Source organism: Pogona vitticeps, chromosome 3 (genome assembly GCF_051106095.1).
Source record: "Pogona vitticeps strain Pit_001003342236 chromosome 3, PviZW2.1, whole genome shotgun sequence".
In the NCBI taxonomy this organism is placed as follows: domain Eukaryota; kingdom Metazoa; phylum Chordata; class Lepidosauria; order Squamata; family Agamidae; genus Pogona; species Pogona vitticeps.
The window spans coordinates 154327095-154345256 of NC_135785.1; the positions used below are offsets into that span (position 1 = coordinate 154327095).

At 39.5% G+C, this 18162-nt stretch overlaps 1 long non-coding RNA gene across 1 annotated transcript; it reads right to left on the reverse strand.

The window, feature by feature from the left end:
* Positions 1–2110: 2110 nt before the first annotated feature.
* Positions 2111–17161, reverse strand: LOC144588458 (uncharacterized). Its single transcript, XR_013544032.1, has 2 exons — positions 13405–17161; positions 2111–5511 (listed from the first exon to the last, which is right to left on the reverse strand). It is a non-coding gene; the product is annotated as an uncharacterized LOC144588458 (long non-coding RNA).
* Positions 17162–18162: the final 1001 nt, after the last annotated feature.

Genomic DNA, 18162 nt, shown 5'->3' on the forward strand with positions numbered 1-18162 from the left:
TTTTCTTAAATTTGCTCACAACTCTGTTGTGGAATCCTCTCTTGTCTGAAGAGTGAGCTTGGCTTTGCATAGCTCTCTCTCTCCTCTCTCTCTCTCTCTCTCTCTCTCTGTTTGCATTCAATTAACTTCGACATGTTTTTGCACTGCAGTGTTTTCAAAAACTCCATGCCATGCATTATTAATTTTACCTCATCAAAGGCTCCTAGAGATGTCTTTCTATTTTTAAAGAATAAGCAATAGTTATTACAATCTAAATTTGAATAGGAATGAACTTCTGGGGGAGAGACAAGACGGCGGGGAATGATTGTCAGAAAACATGAAGAAACAAAAGGCAACTGTTCATAGTAACTAAGAGTTCTGAAATCCTATTGTTTTCATAGTGTGAATCTACAGTTTAATTAATGACCATCACTGGTTATCATCTCTGAAGACAGGTGAATCAGTGGTTCAGATGCTAGATTCAAACCAGTCCCCACTTCCTGTGGTGTTTCTTCTCCCACCCTGCTGTTCAGCATGTAGATGAGTAGTCTACTCAAGCGTGTCATCAGTCATCCATTCCCTCCAAAGATGCTTGATGTTCATACATTACCACCAGATCCAATTTGCCAGGAACAGTTTTAGGAATTTGTCTGTATCAGGAGACACTGATAGTCCCCAGTCTGAGGTGAAACATGTCTAGAAATAGCTTGAGGGTGAAACACTGAGATGAATATCATATGTTGTTTAGATTCTTGGGCCAAATGTAGGTAGTGCTTTGTCAATTTGACAGCAAGGAGATGTTTTAATTCATTTCTGAGAAATGGGGAGGTAAACTTGGTGAAATCCTTAGGAGTTCTTGGCCTCCCATTAGTTAGGAGGTATCTGAGCATCCTTTCTTTCATTGTATTATCACTTCTCCAGCAATCTGGAACCTTTTTAGCTTTCCCTACTGCAAGGAAATTGTTCATAAGGTAAACTTAACAGATCACATCATGAACCACGAGCAGGTAGGCAGGCAGAAGAATGCTAGAGCAACATCTAATAGAAAAGGAAGAGGGCATGAGACAACTATCTTGGCCATGTTAATAATGCTAAGGTAAGCTCAAAATCAGATAGTTATTTTTTTAAAAAGTGCATCCTGGGAAAGAGGAAGGAAAATATAAAACCCTTCTGTGAGGGATTAAAACATTTGGGAAATGGTAAGGTGTATTTCAGCACTAGTTTTAAGGTATGTGAATGTGTAAAAATGAAATATTAGAAGAAAAATGATTTAATGATGACAATGTTGATGATGTTGACCAGGCAACCTATGTGGTTGCTCAGTCTGCTGTTAAAGTGCTGTTTATGGGGCAATTTTTAAACTATTATGGTCTAAGAATCTGAGATACTTCTGTGAGTAACTGGGAACAAATTTATTCAGCAATTTCCTGATCAAAATATCGAAGTCATGCTATCAGACATCAGTGATGCATGAGAGTGGGGTTTTTTGCTTCATATGTCATTGCAAGTGTACCAAATTCACACTTACTAAACATAAATATAAAACAGAATTTAGTTTCCCCTCGACATCTACGTTTTACTTAAATTTCTGAGAATAGTTTGCACACACAAATCCACACAAGAAGTGTACATTTCAAAAATAAAAGAGGAAAGAAAATGCTAAGCAAAAGGTGGATTTTAAGATCAAAGGACATTAAATACCTTAATTTTTTTTGAAAATATCGTGAAAAACTGCATTTGGAAAATGTGCATATAGTAATTGTACATATGGACCATTGTATGTCTTTCTCTCACTCCCATCTACCATCAACGTAAACTGAAAATCTTGTTAGCAAGAAATTTATTGAGGAACTTGCATTCCAAAAAGTACCATATAACCCAAATTACATAAGAATGTAGTAATTGAAAGTATTCTGCCACTAAATCTTGTCATCTCATTGGCCTTATGGTTGCTTTCCTTCAGATGGTATAAGGAAACAAACCACTGGACTTTCCTTGATGCAGATATTAAGTCTATAGTTGCATGACACTGATTGCTTCCTGGTAAGCCATTAAGTCTCACTGAACACAGCAGGACTTAACTCTGGAAGTATTTTTCTTACAGCCATGCTAGCTGAAGTATTCTGAGAGCTGAAAAAGATATGTTTCCCTTTTTCATTAGGAAAAAAAGAAGGAAAAGAAAAAAAGGCAGAATATTGTGCTACTAGTAACAACTTTGTTACAACCTTGTTCATATTTATATTCATGGCACTAAACACTGTCTTTCTTAACTGGGCTCTGTGATATGGTGGGGGGGGCATGAAAAGTTTCTTTTTTAAGGGAGAACAATGCACATTAGTGAATACTGGCTGCCATCTGCCGGTAAAACTGGGAAATGCTTTTTTGATACTACCTCCACCAAAAGGAAAAAGGAGCTACTTGTTTTTTGGTTATTTTTGTTTCTCCGAGAAGAGGGAACATTGCTTCTTAATTTTCTTGATTGCTTAAATAACAATATATGAGGATTATAAAGCTTTAAAACTATGTGAACTGGTGCAGCTGAGGGGGAAAAGGTGATTTTGATGAGTGTAAAAAGCCTTTGGTTGTAAATAACACATGAATCTGAGGAGACATGGCATCTCTACATGCTATGAATTAATGGACAGGTGCATGAATAGCAAAGTTGTGGCAAACAAGGAACAATGGGTTTTCAAATTATGCAAGGATGGTCCATTAGGCATGTGACATTCTTTATGGAGACCATCCTCACCTACAACATTTCCCTCATTAAGTATGTATCATATCTGATATACATGGGTGAAACACAAGAATCTGTGAGCAGAATCTGACTGGACTTGCAGGCGAATCTTCATCCAGCCCTGGCAACGGGATAGCATCTACTATTTGACACAATGAGCTACTTTTCTGTAGGGCCAGGAAAGATTGGTGGCATATAGTGCTAGGACCCCGATCAGAGGAGAATGGATAGTTCATTAAAATAGTTGGATGTTTGCCACATCTGTACATAAGTATCTGCTGTCTGACATCCCCCCCAGCATCTGCTCAATGGCCAAGGTGCTTTGTGGCTTACATTCTATGGCACTGTATTATTCTATGATATGGCTACTGTATATTATAAATCTGTTATGAAAAACTATCTCGACACTATAAGATTTTTCACCTCTGTATGGATGAGTTCTTGTTTTTTTCTTATCAAAAGCATTAGAAAAGACACCATGCTTTGCCCTCAAAAGTTATGTTTTGTATGTAAGCCCTTGTATCTGCAGGAAATAGAGGTTTTCAAAGAAAACAGGTGTTTTACACAAAAGAACTTTCAGAAATTTGTTGAGGTAAAAAATACCAACATATGGAAAATGCACAATTTGTTTCGCAATCTTGCTTAGTGGGGAGAAAATTACAGAATTATTTTCTTTGTCACTTAAGAGAATTATATAAGAGGAGATTTTGTGTCTCTCCATCAAAATAATATTTGTATGTGTCACCTAATTGTTGCAATGCATAATTTGAGCCAGTATCTCTCCATTTAACTTTGAAAATGATCTTTGAAACAAGGATCTAGTCTGAGTCAATGGAAGAAACTTATTGAATGGATTCTGAAGTTTCCTTACACAACCTTGAGCATTACAGAATCTCTACACTGATTGATAGGATCTGCCATGCTGCCATTTGTTCCCATTTTGTTAATGACACCACATGACTTGGTTTATCATGCCAAGGCTTGTTTTAAAGTTGAAATTCTGCTGGGCACTATGGCTCATTTCCTTTCATTAATTCAGTGGCCGCATCCCTTGTGTCCTGCCATCAGCATTGCAAGAAGAGAGAGTGATTTGCTGATGTGCATTGGCACTTGGTCATGAAGACAGTATAACTCTCTGTGTACACATGCTCCCATTATTACTATCAGCAGGAAAAAAATGCAACCAGGTAAGCTGCTTCCTCTATTTGGAAACTGCTGTGAGAGAATTAAAAGGGTGTTTCAATATTTTCCAAGAAAGCCAGGAACATTAAGTCTCATTTGAGTGTGTGCTGGAAATACATTTTTTTCCAGGTCTGTCAACTGGGATACATTTCTCAGTTGCTTCTCCTGTTACTCTTCCTGCAGTTTCCTTTTGTTTCACTGAATGTCTAGACCCATTTCTAATAGAGGTATGTATCAAGAATGTATGGCGATGAGGAAAGTTTCCCTCTTCTTATGATTTTTTTAAAAAAATAATTTACTTTTTTGCTTTTGCTGGGCAGAGTTGACAAAGACAAATGATTTTACTTACTTGACAACTAATTCTCAATTGGCACAGGGGAGCAATACAGGAAACGTTGCAGGAGAGACATCACTTTTGGCATTTTTTTTTTCCAAACTGGATGGTGACATTACCTGGGCTTAACAATGACCAAACACAATGGCCATTTTTTTTCATAACTGTATAGAGCTTACCAAAAAGCCTCACTTTCTGTATTGGAAAGATTCTGGTCATGCTAACAATTTAACCAAGAAGAAACTGTGGCACGTTCTTTCTTCCAAAGAACACGAGACCCATTAAATGCCTTGTCCGAATATAACAGGCACAGCTAGTCTATATGTTCCTATTTGGAAGCAAACCACTCTAGGTTCAATGGGGCATACTTCCATTGGTTTGCAAGCTAGTAACAGTTACTGTATTGAAAATGAGATTCTGTACTGAGGTACATTATCTACCTTAGCTGGAAAGAAGATAATTTTGTATCCTGATACTTTAATCTGTCTGTTCATTCCCTTTCTTCTCATGTTTTCCATGTGGAAATTTTGACTGCAAACTCTCAAGGACTAAAGCTTTTTTTCCTCCATGTTACAGTTGCTGTATGTATTTTTTGCTATTGTTCTTGGTGCTCTCTCTTGTTTTGTTACTTTTATAAAAAATGGCCCTGTGCTTCAAGGTGAGTGAGAAATATCTCATTTCAAACACTGGCCCATGCTGATGCTTTTTGCTAATAATCTATTGTAGATGTTTAAATGACAACAAGGTGGCTTCAGGGAGAGTCTCTGTTTTGTGTCACAAAGCAGTGGCTTGTAACATTTAGATACGTTTTCCAAGTTTCCCCCCCCCCCTTATTTTTGAGAAGTAGTAAATCCAAGTCATTTTTTAAAAAATGGAACTCCAACAATCACTTGACAGTACCTTCTTGCTTTTAAAAACTAATTGTTCAAACTCTAGAGATGATTAAAATGACAATATCCATCCCTTCTAACAGAAGGAATGCTTTGAACTGAGAAGGAGAAAGAGTACTCTTAACACAACTTTTAATCAAAGGAGCAAGAACAACTAAATGGTCCTTAAATGGCTTTCCTGGGCCTGTTTATAGTACAATTATTCTCACAGCATGGTTTTTACTTAAATAACAGATTTCTCTGTCTTCTTGTTGTTTTCTTTCCACTCCTCTTCAATTGTGTTTTGTCTTTTTTAGTTTAGATGTTGTATGACAGTGTGGATTTCTCCCAGGTATCATCTCCATTTTTCTTCCTCAGCACAGCCTTTCTGCTTTTATTGCTGTGAGCCACTGTGGGAAGACAATCACTGTCTGATCAGAAGCGCAATAATGGAATAAGTAAATAAACAAGAAGGATGTAAATTTTTACCTGTTTAGTTCTTGGGCAATAAAGAGACAATAAAATAATTTTTTACCTATGTCAGAAGATGGTAACTGCTTTTTTAACTGGTCCCATGGACATATTACACATTTTGAGGTAGATTTTTGCACATTTCTGTAACTACACGAAACTTAAAATTGTGATAACCTTTTGTCCTGTTGCATGAATTGTTAAGAAGTAGTATCTTTGAGTGGCTTGTTTGTGTCTTTCTCCATCAATCAGCTTTTGACCTTTTGTGTTTGCTATCTATGTTTTCTTAACTGCACAAGTGGAAAAGTTATTAGTTCTAGGCAGACTTGTTTTGCACAAATAGCAGAATGCATGACAAGAAGGGAAGGATGCCTGGTGTCTCCATTTCCTACTGAAGTTGAGACCTCTCGAAGAGCTTGGAGAATCCTTGTCAGGCTTCTCAGCATGTCAAGATGGCCTATCCTAACTTTCATTGGCACTGTTGTGTTTGATTTAAAGGGAAAAAAACATGAAAGAGGTTTTCATATTTCACATGTTTAAGTTAGTTGTTCTTTCATTGATCCCTTGCTTGTTTAATTTTTCTTTCACCCTTTGTCTGGCAAATTCCCAAGGAAAAAAATCAATAGTAATGCAAGGGTTCATACCAACAGCCAATCAGAATATTTAGGAAGAGGGGACCCCTATTTTGAAGCTGTAGAGGGGCCTTGAATGACTGGAACTCGGTGGAAGTATTCATTTTTGTTTCACTCATTCCTTGTGGATGTCTGAGCTCTTAGCAGCCTCCATCTTGTGCTGCCTGACTGTGTCTTAGATCCTTCCTTTTTTCTTACTTTCTTCCTTATTTTTTGTGAGATCCCCTACCAGCCCATTTCTTTTTATTCTTTTTGCTGCCATGGCCAGGAGGTTTGCCTCTGTCAGTGTGCCTACTTGGTATTAATACTTACATTCCTCTCTCCATTTCTTTGGTCCTTTCTCTTCCTGGATTGTTTTTGTTGTTGTGTTAGGCTCAAAGAACAGAAGAAAACATAAAACAGGATATCCCATATAACCTAGTCTTTTTGGGTGTGTAATGCTTTGATTGCATTTTTTTGACTTATTTGCTTTCTTTCTTTTGGGAGAGGAGACAGTATGACTATGTGTCTTCTTTTGCCATTTTGCCCGATTTGTGTGTGTATGGAGGTTCTTTTCCTGTTTGATTGATTTTAAAAAATGGTTAGGTGTTAACTTGCTGTGCATTTATTCTACTAAAGATGCATATTATAATGGAGGTTTTTAGTACTGTTTTGGTTGAGAGTGATTGTTGTAGGTGGTGGTGATTGTTTGTTTTTGGAGTTGATTCTTGCTTCCATTGCCTCCACTCTTTTAGGGTAGTTTTTACATGTTCTTTAGGGACTTTAAGGACCAAGACCAGAAAACAGAATTTGGAATTTTGCCAACTCTGAACTTTCAATATCTCTGGCAAATAAAACTCTGGGAAACCTCTGCTAGAAGGTTGCAGCTGCATTCTGATTTATTTATTTTATTTATTTATTTATTTATATGTATTTATTTATTTATTTATTTAATTTGTTGTATTTATACCCCACCTATATAGTCATTTCGACCACTCTAGGCGGCTTACAACATAAGGATAACAAGTTCTAAAAAAATTATAACAATTAATTAATTAAATGACTCTATAAGATGGGAAAAATAAAAATAAATCAAATAAAGAGAAAAAAAGGAAAGAGGACAGGAATTAACTGGAAGGGAAGGCCTGCCTATACATCCATATTTTTAGTTGGTTCTTAAAAGTACCCAGCGAGGGTGCAGCGTGAATCTCCGGAGGTAGGTTATTCCAGAGACGAGGAGCCACTGCCAAGAAAGCCTGGTTTCTAGTTCTTTCTTTCTGGGCCTCCCTCAGCGTCAGGCTCCTCAGCCTCACCTCCTGGCTCGCGCGGGTGACACGGGTAGAACTAGTTGGGAGTAAGCGTTCCGCCAAGTATCAAGGTCCTAAACTGTTTAGGGCTTTATATGTAAGCACTAACCCTTTGAAGTCAATGTGAAAACGGATGGGCAGCCAGTGCAGCATGGCCAGAGTAGGAGAGATATGTTGGTATTTTCTCACTCCAGTAAGGAGTCTGGCCGCCGCATTCTGCACCACTTGAAGTTTCTGCATCAGCTTCAAAGGAAGCCCCACGTAGAGCGCGTTACAGTAGTCTAATCTAGAAATTATGAGCACAAGTACTAAGGTAGTGAGCGCCCCTGTGTCTAGGTAAGGTTGCAGCCGGGCAATCCGCCAAAGGTGGAAAAAGGCGGTGCAGACTACTGATGCCACCTGCATTTCCATGGTGAGCATCGGGTCCAGGTGTACCCTCAGGCTGCGGACCCCACTCCTCGCAGCCAGGACCACCCCCCCCAAACATGAGGGAGTTTCCCAAGCCACCATCCACAGGGCCACCCACCCTCAGAACTTCTATCTTGTCCGGGTTCAGCCTCAGCCCATTCTCCTGCATCCACTGCTGTACGGCCCCCAGGCAGTGCTGGAGGGACAGGACGGCATCACCTGCAGTTGGTGAAAAGGAAATATAGAGCTGGGAGTCATCAGCATATTGATGGCACGATGCTCCACATACCCTGATGACCCCACCCAGCGGCCTCATATAGATGTTAAACAGCATTGGGGAGATGATCGACCCCTGTGGAACCCCACAATTGAGACTCCACGGGTCCGAAATACTCTCCCCAAGCTGCACTCTCTGGGGGCAGTCCTCCAAGAAGGAACGGATCCAGGCTAGAGCCAAGCCACCGATACCCAACTCAGAGAGCCTCCCCAGGAGGATACCATGGTCAATGGTATCGAAGGCTGCTGAGATGTCGAGGAGGACCAACAAAGAAATTTTACCGCTGTCGGCCTCCGTCAACAAGTCATCGTACAGGGCGACCAATGCCGTCTCTGTACCGTGGCATGGTCTGAAGCCCGACTGAAAAGGATCCAGGGCATCTGTTTCATCCAGATGTGCTTGAAGCTGGTCAGTCACCACCCTCTCGACTACTTTGCTCATGAAAGAAATATTGGCAACGGGCCTATAATTGCCAATTTCGTCCGCTGCCAAATTAGGTTTCTTTCTTATGGGCCTAATGAGTGTCTCCTTGAGTGCAGAGGGAAACCTGCCCTCAAGGAAAGACCCATTTATTATTGCAGTGGCCCATTTTGTTGTTATCGGCCTGGCTGCTTTGATTAGCCAGGCCAGGCAAGGGTCCAAGGAGGAGGTGGTGGCTTGACAGCGGTCAAGTACTCTGGCCACAGAATCAGGCATGACAGGCTGAAAGGAGTCAAGGGTTACCGGGCAAGATGGAGCACTGGACATCTCTGCTCGACCTACTGTGTTCAAAAAAGGAGAGATATCCCGTTGGATGGCCTCCACTTCAGATTTTAAAAGGGCTGCAAACTGGTCAGGTGAAAAACTAAGGGGAGGCCTATCATCCAGACCAGTTCTGGATGGGTCGCGCACTATACGGAATAACTCCGCCTGCTGGTTGGATGCTTCGCTTATCCGGTTAGCAAAGTAAGTTCGACAAGCAGCCTTTACCTTAGACAGGTAAAGGTTAGTTGCGACCTTGACAGCTATCCTATTATAATCCACTGGGTTCTTCCTCCATCTACGCTCTAGCCTTCTCCTATGTCGCTTCAGTGCTTGAAGCTCCTAGTTAGACCAGGGCGCTGGACGAGCTCTACGACGGAGAGGGCGTTTAGGTGTGATCGTGTCTATAGCCCTGGTTACGAAGGTGGACCAGTTATCAACCAGAGCATTGACAGGAGCGCTAGCCAGGTCTGCTGTGACCCCTCTCATGATGTCCCGGAATCCAGCCGGATCCAGTAGCCTTCGAGGATGGACCATAGAAATAGATCCCTGTTTCCTGCGAGGGGGGAGAGCCACTGTGAGGTTACATTTTATTAGGTGGTGATCTGACCATGATAAGGGGACTGACATGAGGTCTGTCACCACCAGATCACACTCGCTCTAACTGGAGGAATAAACCAGTTCCAGTGACGTGCATACACTCCTAGCAGGAAGCGGCAGCTGCCAGCAGGCGGGGTAACCCTTCCTTCTGCCCTTTCGCTTAGAGGTAGAGCATAAGATCAAAGAGTTATTTTAGCCCATCCTAGTTAGGTAACTAGTATCCTATCTGTTTCTCTCATCTATGGCACATTGTTGACAAAATGGAATATTCTAAGACCATAAAAAGTTAAAAATAAAACTTTAAATGACAGCTCTGGATCTGTTTCAGAAGTCTCTAAGAAACTAATTAGCATTATAGCAGACAACTGAAAATGGTAAGTAACAATTAGATGGCACTTTCCAATAGAAAACCTTGCTATCCCACGTGGCAAATTCAGCATTATAACTGAAGCAAAGACTAATGAACATTTCTTCATCAGTTGTAGTGCTGTAATAATGTGCTTTCATTACAGTATTTAGAACACCTGTGCCTTCACTGGTATTTTTCCTGTATTTAAACCATCCTTGGAAAAGTTATTAGTTGGTAAATTAATACAACTTTAAGGTGCCTTCCTATCACCATTACTATTTATTTTATTTAAATCTGTGACAAACAGTTCCTTTTAGGTAAATGTTGGACGTTCAAATTCCATGCATGATTTTTCAGATGGAACAGAACTGTGGGAAAATCTCTATCCAGATCAATGCTTGAAACAAAATTGTTCTCATGTGCCATTATGAGTGTGATATTTAAGGAGTGGCTTTACCACTGCCACCTCCAGTGAATGTCCTTGGCTGAGTGGGGATTTGAACCAAGGTCCTCTAAATCCTAGCCTGACCCTCTGTCCACTGCAGCACACTGGCTTGAAAATAGGTTCGTTTATTTTTTAATTATAAGTCATAAATAAATAAAATTTAAAAAATTGGCTTGTGCTCAAGCTGAACAAGGCCATTCTAACATTCTGACAGCTCAACAATGCATTGGTTACAACTTAGAAATTATGTATTGAGATCTGGTAGTTTGCATTCTATTTAGTTTCAATGCTATTCTATTTTAATAAGCAGGTTTTCTAAGAATGTAGGGGTTTAAATCTTTGATGCTGTGGTCCAAAACAACTAACATTATCAGTAGAATGGCAAAATGCCAGATATTCAGCTACAAACTCTGCCGAAACAATTGAGATTTCTATTAAATTTTTCCCCTTGTTCTCTAAGCTCTTAGATTTCCCAAGTCTTGCAGATAAGATTGTTTTAGCTGATAAAATGAATAGTAAAGGTATAAATAATTGCCAAAAATATAGTTGAGGTAAGGAGCAAAGGACATCAAGAGAATGGCATTAGAGAGGAGAAGACTCAGGGGCAGAGGGATTAAAAATATTTTGGTATTCTGATGTTATTTCAAAATTGCTTATGCTCTAATATAGTTTTTTATTATTTATATAAGCTTATTAAGATTTCTTTCATAGATGTGACTTAACTGAGAGTTAAACTTTTACAGTTTAGGGAATATGTCTTTGTAATATCTTTTATTATTTTATTCTTTAAATATTTCAACACTTTGAGTTAAAAATATCATTCCATTTTAAGTACCCTATTAATTTTTGTGGAAGCATTTTAAGTTTTGATTATAATAGTTACTTATATCTTTATTTAGCCCTTTACGTGTTCATACTCTTATATAATATTAGGCTTTGGAGAAGTTTTTTTTTAAAGATATTCATTTTTTAAAAAGATATTCATTACTCATTTATATCTGCTCCCATACACCTCTTCAACAAAAGGGAAGTAGAGAATTTTTTGGACATTAAAATCTATCTGTCTTGCATGGAGCAAATACATTAAAAGAATATGCAGAAGAAGGGAGGAATAGACAGCATGCAAAATATTCCTCTCGTCACACAGCATCAACCCCCTTTTGAAATATGTGCCCATTGTGAGGACACTGGCTTCTGATTTTTCCCTGGAGATCTATAAAGTTATATAGGCCTCTTAGGGGAGGTCCAGGCATTAACATCTAACCTGACATCAGATAGACAGATAGACAGACAGACAGACAGACAGACAGACAGACAGACAGACAGACAGACAGACAGATAGATACAAGGCCTGCATAAGAGAGTCAGTTGTTTGCCCAACATTCACACACATTCATGCACACACTTAGTCCTAACTACCTAAAGTAGAAAAAAGGAGAAAATTCTAAGATTTTGCTACTCTAGTAAGTGATGTAACACAAACATATTAGTTGTCATTTGAAATGACTGCTTGGTCAGGTGGACAGGATACATAGAGACCAGTGAACTCAGTTTGAACCCTACCCAGGGGCTCAGTGATTGGTGGGTTTAGAAGAGGTGTTAGCTTCCAGCAGGGCTACATCTACTGGATAGCACAGTGCTTTAAGCATCTGGCTGTGGAATCAGAGGTTGGGAGTTTGATTCCCCACTGTGCTTCCTTGACAGGTGCTAGACTCAGTGATCCATAGGGCCCATTCCAGCTCCGCAGTTCTAAGATGAGGATGGGGATCTCCTTCTACTCTAGTATTTCGTTTTTCTATTGTAGCAATAGTGATTGGTAGGGGTGTGTGAACCAACGAGAGCAAGTGGGGTTCTTGAACATCTCTGTAGCTGATCCAGAAATGCACAAATATCATTATTCCATCCTGCGTGTACACTTTTTCTCTGGAGATGGTGCATATACCTACTTCAGAAGCCCACAGGTCTCCCAGCCATATTCTATGGCCTGATATCAGCTTACAACACTGGACCTCCACTTTACATCCTCTGTTATGCAGCCACCTCTGGGACAATGGACAACCTCCATCCTTCAGTTTCTTAATGAGTTTTAAGCTATTGGAGTTCTAAAGAATGTAATATCTGCTATTTTCCCAGGAGCCACATGTACTTCTATATTCTATAAAGCACCCACATAAACTGCCATCTCATTACCCTAAGCATTTTAAGGTTTGCTCATACTGCTTTTAGATCTTGGCACTCTACTACTTTGCTTCTGGTTTTATTTTAGTTTTATGGCTTTCAGTACTTTTGCTTTTTATTGCCAGTTTTACCTTGGTTTTTATTATGAATTGTTCTGGACCGTGGCTTTTCTGTTTCATACCTTGTCTTATATTGTAGACTACTGAGTGAACTATGCTGGCTGGGAAGTCAAAAAGCAAAACAGACGGACGGACGGACGGACGGACGGACAGACAGACAGACAGACAGAGAGAGAGAGATAGGAATAATTCTGCAAGAAAATAAGGCAGATGGGAAAAGAAAGCATAATTTCTGACAATGTGCTATCTTTTGTTGTTTATTATTGTGAAAATAAATATTTTTACTACAGAAGAAGGCACATCTGTTGTGGCTGACAGTTCGTTGCTTGTTGATTGAGGAGAATGCTGGTTTTGTCCTTCCCTTTCACCAAGGACTAAGATAGATCAAGCAGCCTAATGTACAGGCAGCCCGGGAAAATCACCTTCAACAGCAAATATATATTAGAAGCAGTAATAAGTGGTCAATATAGCCAGAATTGATGGACTCATTAAGTTAGAAAACCAAAATTTGTTTTAAAGCATGGTTTATTTAATTGGTATTTTTAACTTGCATAAATTGATTCCAAATTACTGTGACCCTTGCTGGGGTTTCATAAGTATAAAGTGGTTAGAAGTGGCTTACCAGTCCTTTTTTTCTGCTGGCTCTCTAGGACCATGCAGCTCACCCAAATCTCCACAAGTTTGCTGTTCAGGGGAGGCATAGCAGGTAACTGAACTCCCAAACCTCGTTGTACTCCGGTTCACTGAGCTATCCAGCCAGTATTGTGTAAGACACAAGAATGTAAGAAGATACTCACCGAGGATCATTTTGGCTAGTAATCTGTTTTCAGCTGTGGCCAGTCAGATTTCTCCAGAAGGTCAAAAAGGAAACATGTCTCTTTTTCTGTTTGTCCTGCAACCAAATAACTCCAGGATATTACTGCATTTGAAAAATGTATTTTCCTTTAGCTATTACTACTAAGGAATTTTTGATAGATCTGTTCTCCAAAAACATTTAATAATGGTCTATATTTAATCATCAGAATATGTGAGTGCTAGTGTCAAGTAAATGCCACAAGTCCTATGACATAGAAATACAGATTTTTTTTAAGTCCTATAGAGCTGTGCAGGGCCTGACTTTTGAAAAATTGCACGCTATTTGTGGGAAGAGAAATGGGGATAAAAATGTATTTTGATAAATATTGTCTTAGCATTTCATGTTATTCAGAATTTGGCCTCTTCTCCAAATGTTATCCTTTTGAGGAACCATTGTAAATAGATTTTCTTGTCATTGCAGATACATATAATGCAGTGCTTTCCTTCTAAACCATGTAACAGGTATTGGGGAATTTCTGGTAAGTTCAGTACCATGTTCAGGAAAACAAGAGGAAGAAAGTGCTGAGACATTATCTGTCCTCCATTTTTCCTGAGTGCTAGCTCTCCATAAAAGAGTCTTCCGTTTTATTGCTTCATTCTCAGGGCACTGAGAAAGGTGCACAGTCTAAAGGGCAGTTATATTTAAACCCACATGATGTTTGAAGAGTATAAAGTAGGTTAAAAATGGATACTAAATGAAATTCTTCCCCATCCCTACTTGAAACCCTCTCACCTATGGCCAGCCATCCTGAGGGATAGCTAAAATATGATATATTTGACTTGATCACATCAGCTGTGCCTATTTCTCAGTGCCTTCTTCTGCTGGTGCTCTGGGACATGCAGCATGTCCAAGGTCACATGGGTGACAGACCCTGTAGCCTCTTCAGCCACACATGCTCTGATTGATTTTGGCTGACTCTTCTCTTGGGAGTCATAGTGAGGATTCAAACTTCTAGCCCCTGGTTGAATAGATGCACTAAATTTACCTGCTATAATGTCATTCTTTCCTATCCATTGTGATGGGCCCCAAGTTGTTAAGAAATAGGGCATCATTTATTAGTTTTAGCTATGTCCTTCCTTTGTTTCAATAAAAGGTTTCAATATGACTTAAAATAGATCCTTGATAGCTGCACCTGAACTCAGATCTCCTTGATATAATTAAACATTAGAACCATCACATTGTGGTGGCCCTTGAGTCTTCAGTGTAAGATGCATTCAGGTGACCTTGGGAAAGTATGTATCTTTTATTAAGGCAAAGGAAACATAGGAAAGATAGGTGAAACTTTACAGCATATTTTTGCCTTGATCATTCAATCAATTCAAGTTTCATTATAAGTTCCAATGTGGCTTTCGCCCTACTAAGAATGTTTACAATGTCAGTATTTGGACACAGTCCTGTGCAGACTTACCTGGGAATGCATTCAACAGGACAAACTGAGGCTTTTTTCTAAGGAAATGTGGATAAAATTGTACAAGTAAGCATATTTTGACATTTCTTTTGTATATATGGGAAGTTATGCAGGATCTATCCAAAGATTGTACGAGAAGTACCCAGAGTGCATGGAGGTAATTCTTGCTGTGAATATCAGAAGTATAAAAATAGAATCTCCTTTATGAAAAATTTCCCAAGGAAACTAGAGGTAGTGTTTCACTGGAATAAAGATGACAAGAATGTTATACTATAGATTCAAAGAACCCCCTATACAAATTCTACCCAATCAAAGGACCCTCTGATCAATGACATTGAATACTAGGAAATATACAAATGACCTAGCAGGTCATCAGCTTGCTGTCAGCAGCCATCACTGTGCCTTTTGTGTCCTTCAAACAAAGCCACATTTATACTGAAATGTGATTTAAACCACAATGTCTTGTTAAACATCCACACAAGAAATGTGAGCGTTTCAAAGCCTTCATTAAACAAAGAAAGCTGGGAAAGGTAAGGTAAGTGAAGATCAGAAGTCAGTGTAAAAGGGCAGCTTTCCCTGGTTGAATGATAAGACGTGACACCACCAAACTGGCTCACTTGTGTGTTTTGCTTAGATTTTGCATTGCAATGTACACCTGCAAGTGAGAGAAATTTGTCATTCTTGTTACTGTTTTTAATGTGCCACCTTTGATTTATGGCTACCTTAATAGAGTTTTTGATGTATGACAGATGTAATAATAACAAAGTTTTTTAAAAGAAAAAATAGATGGTGTTTCATTTCACATAATACAAGAGACAATTTTTTTTAAGCATGCAAGGTGGTTCTCACATTCCTGCCTGCCCCTTGGTTGTTTCACCAAGCAAGAGTGCAGAGTTCAGCTGCCACCAGATGATTACATCAACATTATTCACTATTCATAATATAGGTCCAGGCCATTTGTCATTTTAAATAGAACCAAATAGAAGCTATTTATTGTTACAGGTGATGAAGGTAAAATCAATGTCATTAACTCTTAACAAAACATCCTACTTCATCCATCCTCAACCACCAACCCTCTCTCTCTCTCTCTCTCTCTCTCTCTCTCTCTCTCTCTCTCCTCCAAACTCCCAATTCCCAAACCCTCTCTTCCCCAATCTACCAAATCTCTAATCTGAACCCTTCCACCTCCTGCAGAGACTCTTATATCTCGTGACTCCACCTCTCCAGCACTCTCATTGGTCCACGCAGACAGCACATCAGTATTCATGACCTGGGTGGACATCACACTCCTTCGACCTTAATAAGTTTGTGACAGGAGGGGAAACTTAATGGTTTGCCCTCATAAACAAGCAAAAATACCTGGAATGCAAATATTAACTTCGTAGATTACTTAGGATACATGACTTCCATTAATAAGGATTTTCTTACATTACTCTTACATTACTATGGATATTTACTATTAATTTTTATCATCACCATACGTACCACTTAGTTTATTAATATTCAAGCAACTTCTGCACTTCAAGCATATTCCATAACTATTGCACAACCAGAACAGTTACTATTGAACTCAGATAAAAACAAAGAATTTTCTCTAGTCATTTGGCCTTAAAGACAAGGCATCAGCAACCACATTCTGGGTCCCTTTTCTGCAAAGTCAAAGTCTTGTAGAATCAGTGCCCATCTCATCAATTTGCTACTGTTGGCTTGAATAGTCCTTAGCCATAGAAGAGGAGAGTGCTCGGTGCACAGGACAAATGTACATCAGCAGCTTTTGCGGGTCCATACTGTTTCCACTGTTGTCGGCTTGGCTCAACATGGCTCCCATTCCCACATTCGATGCATCCGTGTAGATGATGAATTCATTGTGGAAGCCCATTGCAAGAAGGACAGGTCCTGAAGTGAGCGCCCTCTTCAGATGATTGAAGGCGACCTGGCACTCTGATGTCCACTGGATGGCTTCATCTTGCTTCTTTCGAGTTAAGTTTGTTTTCTTTTTGAATAGTGGCTTGATTTTCTCAACTGTAGGAAGGGTAGGCAGTTTCTTCAACTCCTCTAGAACAGCTATGGCTTCATTCTTCTTTGAAATCTTCTTGCCCTTGCCTTCACCCTCACCCATCAACTCAACCACAGGTACTGTTGTCACAAAGTTCATATGAGGCGGGCCACTTTCCTGGGCCACCTCAAAATTAACTGGCAAGTTCCTTTTAAGTGCAATCTCAAACATTTGGCTTATTTCAGATTTATTGAGATTTTCATCATCTGGTTCTCTCCCATTAATCTCTGGTTTTTCAGGTAGGATTTTGTTTTGCAGGATTCTCAGTACTTTTGCAGCTGCATGTGAAGCCTCTTAATACTAGTCCCTTCGGCTTTCCAGTGCTATTGTAAGAAATCTACAGGTCCTGACCATGCTAACTGCAATTTATTCCCCTTTGTGGGCCTCAGCGTCAGTAGCTTATCCTCGGGACAGAATATTCTTTCCCGGGCCTTTTTATTATGCCAGCTTTTTGTGAATTTCGTTGTATGTGTATATACTTACAATGACAATAAATTATTATTATTTTCTTCTTTTCTTGAGCATCCTTTATGTTTTGCTTTGCTATTTCTAAGGAGATCCATATGTTGGAAAAGGGTCAACATCACTGGCAATGGGCATAACTTAGCCCTTGTCTTGTCATTTCCAGTACCTTGTTTTTGGCAAGTATCATGGCTTTGACAATATTGTTTAACAAGCTTTCCCATCCCTGGCCAATAAAAGTTCTGTGCCACTCTTTGCTTAGTGCGAGATATGTCCATGTATGCTCCAAATACATCTTTGTGTGCATTTTCCAAAATCTTTTCTCTGTATTTAACTGGTACATTAGCTGTTTGTGGGGTCCTTCTCCTCCCCTATAAGGAGTCATTGAAACCTCTCTATATCATAAATCTTTTCCCACACAATACCTCTCTGGGTGTTCAGGGGTCAGTGGAATGGGATTCTCCTTAACTTTTTCAAAGCAATCAGTTTTGGAGCTCCCTTCTTTCTGTTCCTTAATAAAGGAGGAATACTTAGGTTTTCTCAAAAGCACTTGAATCAGCTATCTCATTCATTTCCGGATGTTTCCCTAAAATGGGTCTTTCAATGATGGCTTCAGCGGTTCCTTCAGTGGCTTCAATCTGCCTCTCCTGAGAGTGGGTTACCATTAAAACACTCTGCACATGCTTAGATAAATCTAAACCAATCAGGCAAGGAGCTGGGATCTGATCTGGCACTGCTAATTTCCATACACCAGACCACCCATGGTACTTCAC